Source organism: Portunus trituberculatus, chromosome 3 (assembly GCF_017591435.1).
Source record: "Portunus trituberculatus isolate SZX2019 chromosome 3, ASM1759143v1, whole genome shotgun sequence".
Lineage (NCBI taxonomy): Eukaryota > Metazoa > Arthropoda > Malacostraca > Decapoda > Portunidae > Portunus > Portunus trituberculatus.
This window is the reverse complement of record NC_059257.1, coordinates 484,796-495,653: the sequence shown is the minus strand read 5'-3', so window position 1 is coordinate 495,653 and position 10,858 is coordinate 484,796. Positions and strand designations below refer to the sequence as shown.

Sequence of the window (10,858 nt, the reverse complement as noted above, 5' to 3'; positions counted from 1 at the left end):
GACTTGACTTCTTCTAAGAGGAGGTCTCAAGACACTTATCCCTGGATGTTTGGTTATCTCGTGTTTTTTAAGGGAATTGGCAACTCAGTAGGCTTCTTTTTATTTCCATATTTTGTTGCTCCTGGCCACTTGTCCCTTCTGCATAATAAAAAAAAAGTTACGTACCTTTTTCAGACATCAAGAAAGTCAGTGTGTACTGATGTTAGTGTAAAGGGTTAAGAAAAGTGACCTATGTTGAAAGTACAGGTAATATGCAAGATATGTAGCTTAATGTAGATGCAAGGCTGATTTGAATGAGGCACTTGAGTTTACTTCACAATAGTTTCATACCTCAAGGCTCACGGCACACCCAAACATACCAAAACACCCCAAAATGACCCAAAACACTACAAAATGACCCAAAACACCCTAAAACATCCTAAAACGCATCAAAACATTCCCACACACCCCAAAACACGCCTAAACTATCCCTAAACACTCCAAAATATCCCAAAACACCATAAAACACCGCCACAGCACTCCTTGGAGATATTGTCAAAGAATATATATAAACAAGACTGCTTGCTTGCTTGTTTAAGAAAGTTGGGTGAAGAGATTTAAGGGTGGGTATAGAAGAAGAAAACAGTCAGAAAATGAAGGAAAGATGAAGATATACAGATCGTGGTCAGGCCACGTTGCTATTTTTCATCTAGTGCGGTAGAAGTGTCTCGCTCGATCTTAGGTTCAATTACCCAGCCTAGAAGGTTGCCTCTTAAATGTAAAGTTTCCTTGTTTTTTTTTTTTTTTTTTTTCCTTTTTCCTTTTCCTTTCCCTATCCTTTTCCTTTTCCTTTCCTTATCCTTTTCCTTTTTCTCCTTTCCCTTCTTGTTCCTTTTCCCCTTTCCACTGGCAGGCCACAACTAAAAAAATAAATAAGAAAAATAAAACAAATAGAACATCCTAATCCAACAGATGGCAGTGGCTAATATTTACATATGTACACAGTGCAGGTGCATAGATTGTCTCTTAAGTCTCAATGTGTTTGTTCTCATACAATTAAAGGACTGGGTTGTCTTAAGTTTTAAGGTCTCTTATTCAATGTTTTGATGCTACCTTTGGCCCAGCCGATTCCTCTCCTCCCCCCCCGCAGCCGGATGCAGCAAGCATTGACCGGTAGACACCACCCCTTGCCAGAACGGGGAAGAAGGTCCACAGGGAGCCACCTGCTCCACACACTGTGTTCTTGACCAACACGTCCCGCCCCAGCAACTCAGGGCGCGGAGCAGAGGAGAACAGCAAAGATCGCAAAGCACGCATCATTTCCCTGCTACAGGTAAGTGTGTATTAATGCTGATCTGTCCTTTACAGGAGTGTTGGAATGTAGAGGGATTTCGATATGTAATGGAGTTGGAGCAGCCGAGTGTGAGTATGGTAAGTATTATTTGTATACTGGTTCAGGTGAGGTGTTGTATAGACTTAAACTGCTAGGTAAATTGCGGTTGTATCGATAAATGTTTTCTCTATTTTCTTTTAGTTTAATGATTGTTTGGTGTTCAAGGTCTTCTAATCTATCCCATATTTTTTTTTTGCTCTCTCATGCAGCCTGATATTTAGGGGTAGTGTATTGGTGATTTCATGTATTTGTATGTTATTCAGTGTGTATGGGTACCTCTGATTCATCGCAAATCTCAGTGCTTTATTTTGGACCTTTTGTAACTTGCTTATTTGTGTTTTGCTAAGAGAATGAATGGGTATTTGGGGATAGTCTAGGATCGGAAGTATTAGAGCTTTTACAAGATGAATTTTTATTTTATTTGGCATTTCTTGTAACCTGTATAGTTTCTTAAGAGCTGCGAGGGCTTTATTTTTCCTCTCTTTCATATGTATCCATATGTATCCATTTGTTGTGATGTGTAGTCCTAAGCATTTACCCTCGTATTGAAATTCTATTAAATCATCTTCTATATTCAGTGGATTTGTTATTTTGGCGCCCAGATGTAATGGCGTAAATTTCGTAAGGTTCGTTTGGATTCTCCATAATTCTTCAAATCTATTAACATGTAATATTGCTCTTTCTGTCTGTTTGTTCATTATGTTTTTTGATTTGCCAGGATACCCTACTATTTGTGTTATATCATCTGCATAGCTTATATTGATGTGTCTGTTGGAAATTTCAAGATCGTTAGTATATATTGTGTATAGAGTGGGTGAGAGAACACTGCCTTGTGGGACTCCGCATGCTAATTCAAATGTTGGCCCTATGTGGTTTATGATTTTTATTGCTGCATGGCGACCGTCTAGAAAATCAGAGAGAAATTTTTCAATAGTGATAGGTAGTTGTAAATGAAGGATCTTATATTTTAACCCGGTGTGCCATACCTTATCAAAAGCTTTGGTGACATCTCTTAAAATTACTTGACACTGCCCTGAGTCAGCTTTGTGTTGAGCGATTTGTTCTGTTATTACTGCAAGGGCGTGTGTTGTGCCTCTTCCTGTTCTGAATCCAAATTGATTTTCGTTATATATATTATTGATTTCTAGGTGTGTTCTAAGCCTTTTGTTGATAATCCTTTCTAAGATTTTTCCAGGTACTTCAAGCAATGAAATTGGTCTGTAGTTTTCGACTTTATATGGTGATTTTCCTTGCTTTGGAATTAATCTTACAATTGCTTTTTTCCAACGGACTGGAAAGTAGCCTGCAGAAAGAGTGTTAATAAATATGTGAGAGAGTCTTATCATTGCATTTTCAGGAAGCTGTTTTAAAATGTTTTTATTGATTCCGCTTTCTCCTGGGCTTGTGTTTTTAATATGCTTAATTATTTGTTTGATTTCATCAGGTGTTATTGTTTGGTCTACTATACTCGTTCCAAGGCGTGTAATGTCAGCAGAATCGTATGGCGTGATTCTGTGTAGGTTGCTTGTTTTTCCCATTTTTGTATATATTTTTGTGTTGTTCTGATCTATCAAATAATGTGGGTTGGGGAGGAAACTGCCTGTTATAATCTTAATTTTGCTCCAAAAGGACTCCAACGGACTGGAAAGTAGCCTGCAGAAAGAGTGTTAATAAATATGTGAGAGAGTCTTATCATTGCATTTTCAGGAAGCTGTTTTAAAATGTTTTTATTGATTCCGCTTTCTCCTGGGCTTGTGTTTTTAATATGCTTAATTATTTGTTTGATTTCATCAGTGTTGAATCTCATTATTTCCATCGTCCTCTTCCTCTTCACTCCTAAATATTTGAGCCCAGTGTTGTCTATGTAATTGTTCTTTTCCCATTTTTGTATATATTTTTGTGTTGTTCTGATCTATCAAATAATGTGGGTTGGGGAGGAAACTGCCTGTTATAATCTTAATTTTGCTCCAAAAATTTTCTGGGTTTCTATACATGGTTGCAGTTTCCTCTATTAATCGGTGCCAATTCATATTACTTTCTTCTAATAGCTTTGCTTCCAGCACAGTTTTGAGATATCTATAGTTTCTATAAAGGTGGTAACTCCAGCCATGCTCAAGCGAGTGGTTTCTGATAGCATTAAACCTCACTATTATTTGCTTTGTGTTTTCAGTAAGTCTTGGGGCTTGCAGCTGTCGATACGTAGTGGTTGGGATGTAATTCTTAATTGCAGAGTCTATGGAATTATGCCAGTTATCTATTGCAGTGTCAATGTTTTCTAGCTCAGTGAGGTTTAAGTTGTCGTTGTTCAGATTATTCTCTATGTGCTCTTTGAATTTGTCCCATTCAGCCTTTTGTATGTTCAGTCTTGGCGGCGCCGGTATCAGTATTGGTGAGGCTGAAACTGTCATAATTATTGGGATATGATCACTAGTGGTGAGGGGGCCGGGTGTTATATGAGTGCTGTGGTATGTTCTGTAGTTGGTAAGTATTATATCTGGCGTAGTGCCTCTCTCATGTGTGTAAAATGTTGGGAAGTTTGGGCCAATATGCTGTATGGTTCTATTGTGTATTAAAGTATGTATCTGTCTACCTTTTGTGTTGGAATTTTGGTAGCCCAGACATGGGTGGTTTGCGTTTAAGTCTGTGATCATGTATACTGGTGTCTTTCGTCTAAAGAGTTTTATGAAATCGGGAATAGGGATGAACTGTCTTGCAGGAGGTTGGTATAAGGTGGCAAATATTATTTTACCTGTTGAGGTTTCTATTTCGATTGCTAATATATCAGAGATAAAGTCGTCTATTGTTTTGAACCTCAAGTTCTTTTTTATGGCTATTGCAGAGCCATCAGCTGGGTGATTTAAGGTATTTTTCTTAATGATGTTATAGTAAGGTATTTTCATGGTTTGTGAGTCTGAAATACAGTGGCTATTTATAAGTATAATGTGTGGATCAATATCTCTATAGATGTTTGATAGTGTTATTCTTCTATTATGCCAATGCTGGACGTTGTGCTGTATGATTTTCAGTGTTTGAGTAGCCATTGTATTTGTAATGTTGCTATTTGTTTGAGTCATGATTTACTTTGAGCATTTCCTTTGTCTTCGCAGGATGTCCTTCGGTGGTGGTGTCTTCTCTGCTAAATATCCAGATCTAATTTTCTTAAATATACTGTCATCCACCATGTGCCAGCAAGAGTTATCCATTTTGATTTTATTTGATTCTATTAAGGTAAAGAGTTCTGAGTCATCTATTGTGTGGTCTGAGAATGTGTATTTGAGGACGCTGTTGTTCATTTTTGTTGTCAGTTCCGTTGATGTCATGTTGTCTGGCCAGCCTGAGCTTTCAGGGGTGTAGATTTTTAGCTGAATATCTTTGCTGTTTAATTTGGGTTTATGGATTGCTTGTGTTGTGATGGTTGTTTCTTTTTCTGTTGGCTCCCTGATATATTCGTTTTGTTGAGCTTTCTTATTTCCTACACTGTAATCTTCCTTTGCATTAACCAGATCTTGTTTTTCATCTTCTCCTCCTTCTTTTCCTGGGTCTCTCTCTTCTTGTGTCAGAATCTTAATAAATTTATTGGAGTCTGGTGTCTTCGGAATCTTGATTGTGGGAAGGTTATTAGCTGTTAGTGTGGAGTTCAATTCCTTCTCATAGCATCCTGGTTCTGTGATATTTAGTATGTGGGCGTGCAGCATGCATGCATATATCTTCAGGTGGGTTTCTTTGTTGACTGGTGGGGATGCAGCCATATTCCAGGGGGTTGATTGGTGACTTATCACATTGGCGTATGTTTTGTTTTCCTTTTCCTTTTCTCTTTTCTGTCTAATTATGTCTTTTCTCATGGGGCATTTCATTGACGTAGTTCTGTGTTCCCCTTGACAGTTTATGCATTTTTTCATTGAGCTGGTACATTCACGCCATGTGTGTGTTGTTACCGCACATTCTGAACATATTTTGAATTCTTTTTGGTGGTGGCATGAGTTGGTGTTATGGTCTTCTAGTGCATAACACCTGAAACAAGTCTTGATGCTGTAGAATTTTTCTTGTTGTATTTGATATCCTGGAATACTCATTTGAAATAACTTTATGCCTTGGTCTGCTGTTTTAATTGGTGTTCCTGCATCTCCAAATGTTATTTTCATGGTCTTTGAGTTTGGGAATTTGTAGACAGTGGTGATGATGTTGATCCAGCTATTATGTTGCATGAGCTCCTGTGCAATATCATCTTCAGTATTGTTGAATATATGTGGGTCTACATTGAAAACTATTATCGATCTTTTTGCTTTCAGTTCCGGGGGAATTTGTGGAGAAAAGCTGAGTTCTTCAAGATCTGTGGATGTTTTGACTTGGAATAGCTTGTCAAGATCTTCATCCGTGGATGTTATTACTACGTAGCCGTCATTCACAGGTATCAGTTTCGTAATATAGATGTCATTGTTGGAGAGAGCTCCTAGTAATAGTTGTTGTTTCCTGGGGTCTTTGGAGTCTCTAGTTTTTATTTTGACTCTTGGCATTTTGGTGCAAATAGGTTACATAGAGTGTATAAATGTGTAGAGTGTCGGTTTCTCTGTAAACAAGACTGGAAAGCTTGCCATATTCCTTAACAAATGTGTGTCGCCAGTAGAGTTGCCAGATACCGCTAGAATAGTGGATGACAGTGCCATCCATAGAGTGAACCGCAAACTAACGCATAGTAAACTATGAGCGCCTATACTTAAATATTCGTTTTGAGTACCGTACCCACCAACCCCCCATATATATCCATCCATCTATCTATCTATCTATCTATCTATCTATCTATCTATCTATCTATCTATCTATCTATCTATCTATCTATCTATCTATCTATCTATCTATCTATCTATCTATATCTATCTATATATATATATATATATATATATATATATATATATATATATATATATATATATATATATATATATATATATATATATTAGCTTTATTTTTTGTGGCAGGGAGGAGAATCTTCTAATTGTGGTGAGTGCTGCTAGTGCTTTGTTTTTATTGTTTTTTGTCTGTGGGGTGATGCCTCTTCTGTTGAAGTGAAGGCCTAGTATATTTCCCTCATTTTGCCTCAAATGCGTTTATCTTTTTAATTTCGGTCTCCACTCTTTTGGCCATCATTTTGCGTGATTTGCTTGGATGAACAATTATCTGGGTGATATCATCGGCATACATGACATTAAGTGAGCCGTGTGCTGGGGCTGGGATGTCTGCAGTGTATATCGTGTATAGTGTAGGTGATAGTGAGCTGCCTTGTGGCACTCCGCTTCTTATGTTGAAGGTTGGTCCATTGAAATGGTTGATGTTGATGTATGCTTTCCTGTTGTCTAGAAAAGCGCAGATGGTCTTAGAAAAGATTTCAGGAAGCCCTAATTGTAGGATTTTGAATTTGAGGCCGTTGATCCATACTTTGTCAAAAGCCTTTGACACATCTCTGAGCACTATGTTACATTGTTGTTTGTTTGCTAGGGCTTCTGCTATTTTCTCTGAGGTTATGGCTAGGGCGGTGTCTGTGCCTCTACCCCTCCTGAAGCCGTGTTGGAAGTTAGGTAGCTTGTTGTTTTCTTCGAGGAAAGATCTTAATCTGAGATTGAGTATTTTTTCATATATTTTTCCTGGGACTTCAAGTAGTGACAGTGGTCTGTAGTCTGTTGGGTTATTGCCTTTTTTATCTGGTTTAGGAATGAGAATAATTTTTGCAGTTTTAAATGCGATGGGAAAGTAGCCCAGGGAAAGTGAGTAGTTGAAAACATGTGTTAATATCTTTAATGCGTTTGCTGGTAGATTCTATAGTATGATCTTGTTTATTTTACTAGTGCCAGGGGTGTTGTTTTGGAAGCTTTTAATTATTCTTTGCACTTCTTGAAGAGTGATGGGGTGTGTAATTTGATTATTTGACTCAAGTCTTCGTGGGTCTGCATGAGCATGTGGGGTGAGGAGGTTTCTGTTGATAGTTAAGTGGTTGTTTACTCTTATTTCATTGTGTGGGTCGAAATGTCTGTTTTCTTCTTGGCTGATGTGAAAAATATCTTCCCATATTTCTCTAAAAACTGGTTCTTTTTCTTCTTCGGTGAATAGTTTTGTGTTGTTGTGTATGATGTAGGTAGAGTTGCTGTTTCTGTTGGCTTTGAGTTTGTTGATTTCTTTCCAGAATTGTTGAGGTGTTTTGTATAGGTTTATTAATTTGCTCATCTTGTTTTCCCAGTTGGTGTTGTGTTGTTTTATGCTTTCTTTTGCTAGTGCGTTTTTTAATAGTCTGTATACTCTATATCTCGCTCTGGTCCATCCTTGGTTGTCTGCTATGAATTTTGTGTTGTGGAGATATGTGTGTATGGCTCTGATGTTCCTGTTTAGTATTGGTTTGATTATTGTTTTGCTGCATGTTTTAGGAATATTATTTTCCATTGCTTGTGTGATGGTTGTGATCCATTTTTTAAGTGATTGGTCTATTTGTGTGACACTTGCCTTCTCTGGGGGGTGTGCTTGAGTTATATTGTTTGAGATGTCATTGTTGAAGTGTTCCCAGTTGGCCTCCTTCATGTTATATTGTGGTTGTGTTTTAATTTTTATTGCTGTAGCTGTGATGGTAAGTATGATGGGTATGTGATCCGATGTTGTGGATGGTCCTTCCTCTATGATGTGGTTATGGTATGTTTTGTTGTTGCTTAGTACTAAGTCGGGCGTTGTGTTGCTTCTGCCTGAGGTGTATGTGGTGAAGTTAGGTCCTAGATGTTTTAGTGTGTAGCTGTCTATCATGGATTTTAGACCTTTGCCCACTGTGTTGCTGTAGGTGTCACCTATTATAGGATGTTTGGCGTTTAGATCCCCAATTATATAGGTTGGGGTGTGGTTGGAGCATAATTTATGGAAATCTGGGAATGGAATGTAGGGTCGCCTAGGAGGAAGATAGGTAGTAGCTATGTTAATAGGGCCTATGTTTGTGTCTATTGTAACTTGGAGTACGTCTGTGATGAAGTTGTCATTGATTTTGTGTTTGATGTCACTTTTTATTAGAATAGCACTTCCATCATTTATTTCGTTACTTGAGTTTGTTTTGTATGTTGTGTAGCCAAATAGTTTTAATGGTTCATCATCTTTTAGCCCGTGGCTGTTAAGGAGGATGATATCAGGATCTATTGTATTGTATGTAAATATGAGATTGTTTTATTGGTCCTCCAATGTAATACATTGTGTTGTAGTATTTTGATTGTGTTCATGGTGTATTAGGTGCTTTTTGTCTTTGTGTTCTGATGTGTTTGGATGGTGTTGGAGTTTTCTCTATGTGTAGGCCTGATCTCAGTTTCCTGAAGTTTGCCTCATCAGTAACTTTCCAGCATCCCTGCAGGTCGATTTTATCTGTGATGATGTATTCGTATACTGTATTTTCTATGTAACTATTGTCATGTGTCTGAGTTTTTTTAAGTTTAAGTGTTCCTCAGGCCATCCTGTTGATTTTGATGATATAATGGCTAGTCCAATGTCTGTGCCTCTAATTTGGTGAGTTTCGTACTCCATAGTGTCTTGGGATGCTTGTGTGCTTTGCTGTGATGTTTGTTCTATGGTGGATTCCGTTGCGTGTGTAGTTAGTTGTGCTGGTATTGTATATTCCGTTTCTTCTTCTATCTTTTCCTCTTGTTCTTTTGTTTCACTTATGTGTGCCATTTCCATGATTTTCCTGCTGTTTGGTGTTTTGGGGATTTTTATCGTTGGCAGGTTGTTGCTTGTGAGCATATCCTGTAGGACACTTTCGAATGTGCCTGGCTCCCCAATGTTGCTGAGGTGTGCATGGAGTAGGCACGTTAGTATCTTGCATGGTGTTTCTTTGTCGAGGTTCATGTTTAGTAGTGGTGTAGTGTTTGGTGCACTCTTGGCTGCGCTGCTGTATGAGGTTGCTGTGTTTGTTGTTGTTAAGTTGTTTTTTCTTTTCTCTGCAGTGATTTTCTTTCTTTCTGGGCATCTCATCGCCAGTGTTCTGTGGTTATCGCCACAGTTGATACATTTTTTATCTTCACTGAGGCAAGTGAACCAGGTGTGGCCAAGTTCCCCACATTCTGAGCAGATCTTATAGTCCTTTGGTTTCTGGCATTGGCTTGTATGGTGGTCTTCAAGGGCGTAGCATCTCATACAGGTGGTTATGTGTGTATGTCTCTTCTTTAATTTGGTGTGGTGGGATCGACATTGAGAATAGCAGAAGGCCATTGGTTTGTGCTTTTTTTTGCTGCTGTTGACTGTTGAAAGGTGATTTTAATGGTGTTTGAGTTTGGGAATTTGTAGATGTCCTCTACATCTTCTTCTGTGATCCAGTTGTTTTTGGCCACTGTTTCTTCTTTAATTTCCTCCGGAGTGTTTTGGTATATGTGGTTGTCCAGTCGTGTAATGATTATTGTTCTTTTGGCTTTTAATTCTGGTGGGGTGATTGGGGTGAATCCTTTTGCTTTTAGCTGTTTGGTGATTTCTTTTGATAGAAGGTGTTCTGTGTCGTCGTCTGTGCGGGTGAGGACAATGTATCCATCTTTGATTGTGATTATTCGTGTGGCGTATATGTCTTGTGCTGGACAGGACTTGGAGCAGAGTGATCTTGTGCTGGCCGTCGTTAGGATGCTTGAATTTTATTTTCACCCTTGTCATCTTGCTGTTGTCACATGGGCGATGGTTGGATCAGTGAAATTTTTCTGGGTTTCAACCCAGTTGAAAGATTAAGATATAGAGCAAGGTAAGTTGTATAGCTTAGGAAGAAAGGAGAGGAAACACACAGAAATATATAGGTACTACCTACTCCAGCGGTACCTGGTCCCCCCCTTCTAAAAGGGGTCGTAGGGGCACCAACTGGAGCCTCTATCAGAGACTTTGCCTATCCTGTCAGTTGCTGTCAGGCAGCACGCATACCAATTCCGTATGGAAGACGGGATTAAACAAAAAAAGTGGTACACACCAAGACCCACCCAAGGGGGAGAAGGCAGAGCGATCAGTGCCCCCCCCAAGGGTATCGTTGGCTGCCCGCGAGGCGAGAGGAAGTATGCAGATTAAGGCACAGAGGGACGCTAACTGTCTCAGGATGGGTCATTGGATGTGCTGTCGCCGGCAGCCTGAAGGGGTCACTCCTCCAAGCCGTAGGGCGAGCACACACGCCAGTAAACCTGACCAGAGAGCAGAACTGAGGATTGGGTAGGGGTAGGTTAGGAACACCACAGGGGCGGCCTCTCACCGGGAAGGGAGAGGCCCGGTACACAAGTGGGTCCTTTGGTAGTCTATTTCAGGAAAATCCCCGTAGGCTTAATATGAGGCAGGAGTTCGTTTGGTGTTTTCCAATGGTGTGGTAGGGCAGGTACCAGTGGTCTGTGCTTACAAGGGTGCGGCCAAATAGGCAGGTGAGCTTGTAGTACCGGGTCCTCTGCCTCTAACTGAGTTCTCCGTGGAGTTCCGAGATGGTGAGCTGCGCCGCTGCCGGATAGGCAGACAAAT

At 39.4% G+C, this 10,858-nt stretch overlaps 1 long non-coding RNA gene across 1 annotated transcript; it reads left to right on the top strand.

The window, feature by feature from the left end:
- Nucleotides 1-1,125: 1,125 nt before the first annotated feature.
- Nucleotides 1,126-5,861, top strand: LOC123508172. The gene is made up of 3 exons (XR_006675879.1): nt 1,126-1,312; nt 4,480-4,600; nt 5,662-5,861. It is a non-coding gene; the product is annotated as an uncharacterized LOC123508172 (long non-coding RNA).
- Nucleotides 5,862-10,858: the final 4,997 nt, after the last annotated feature.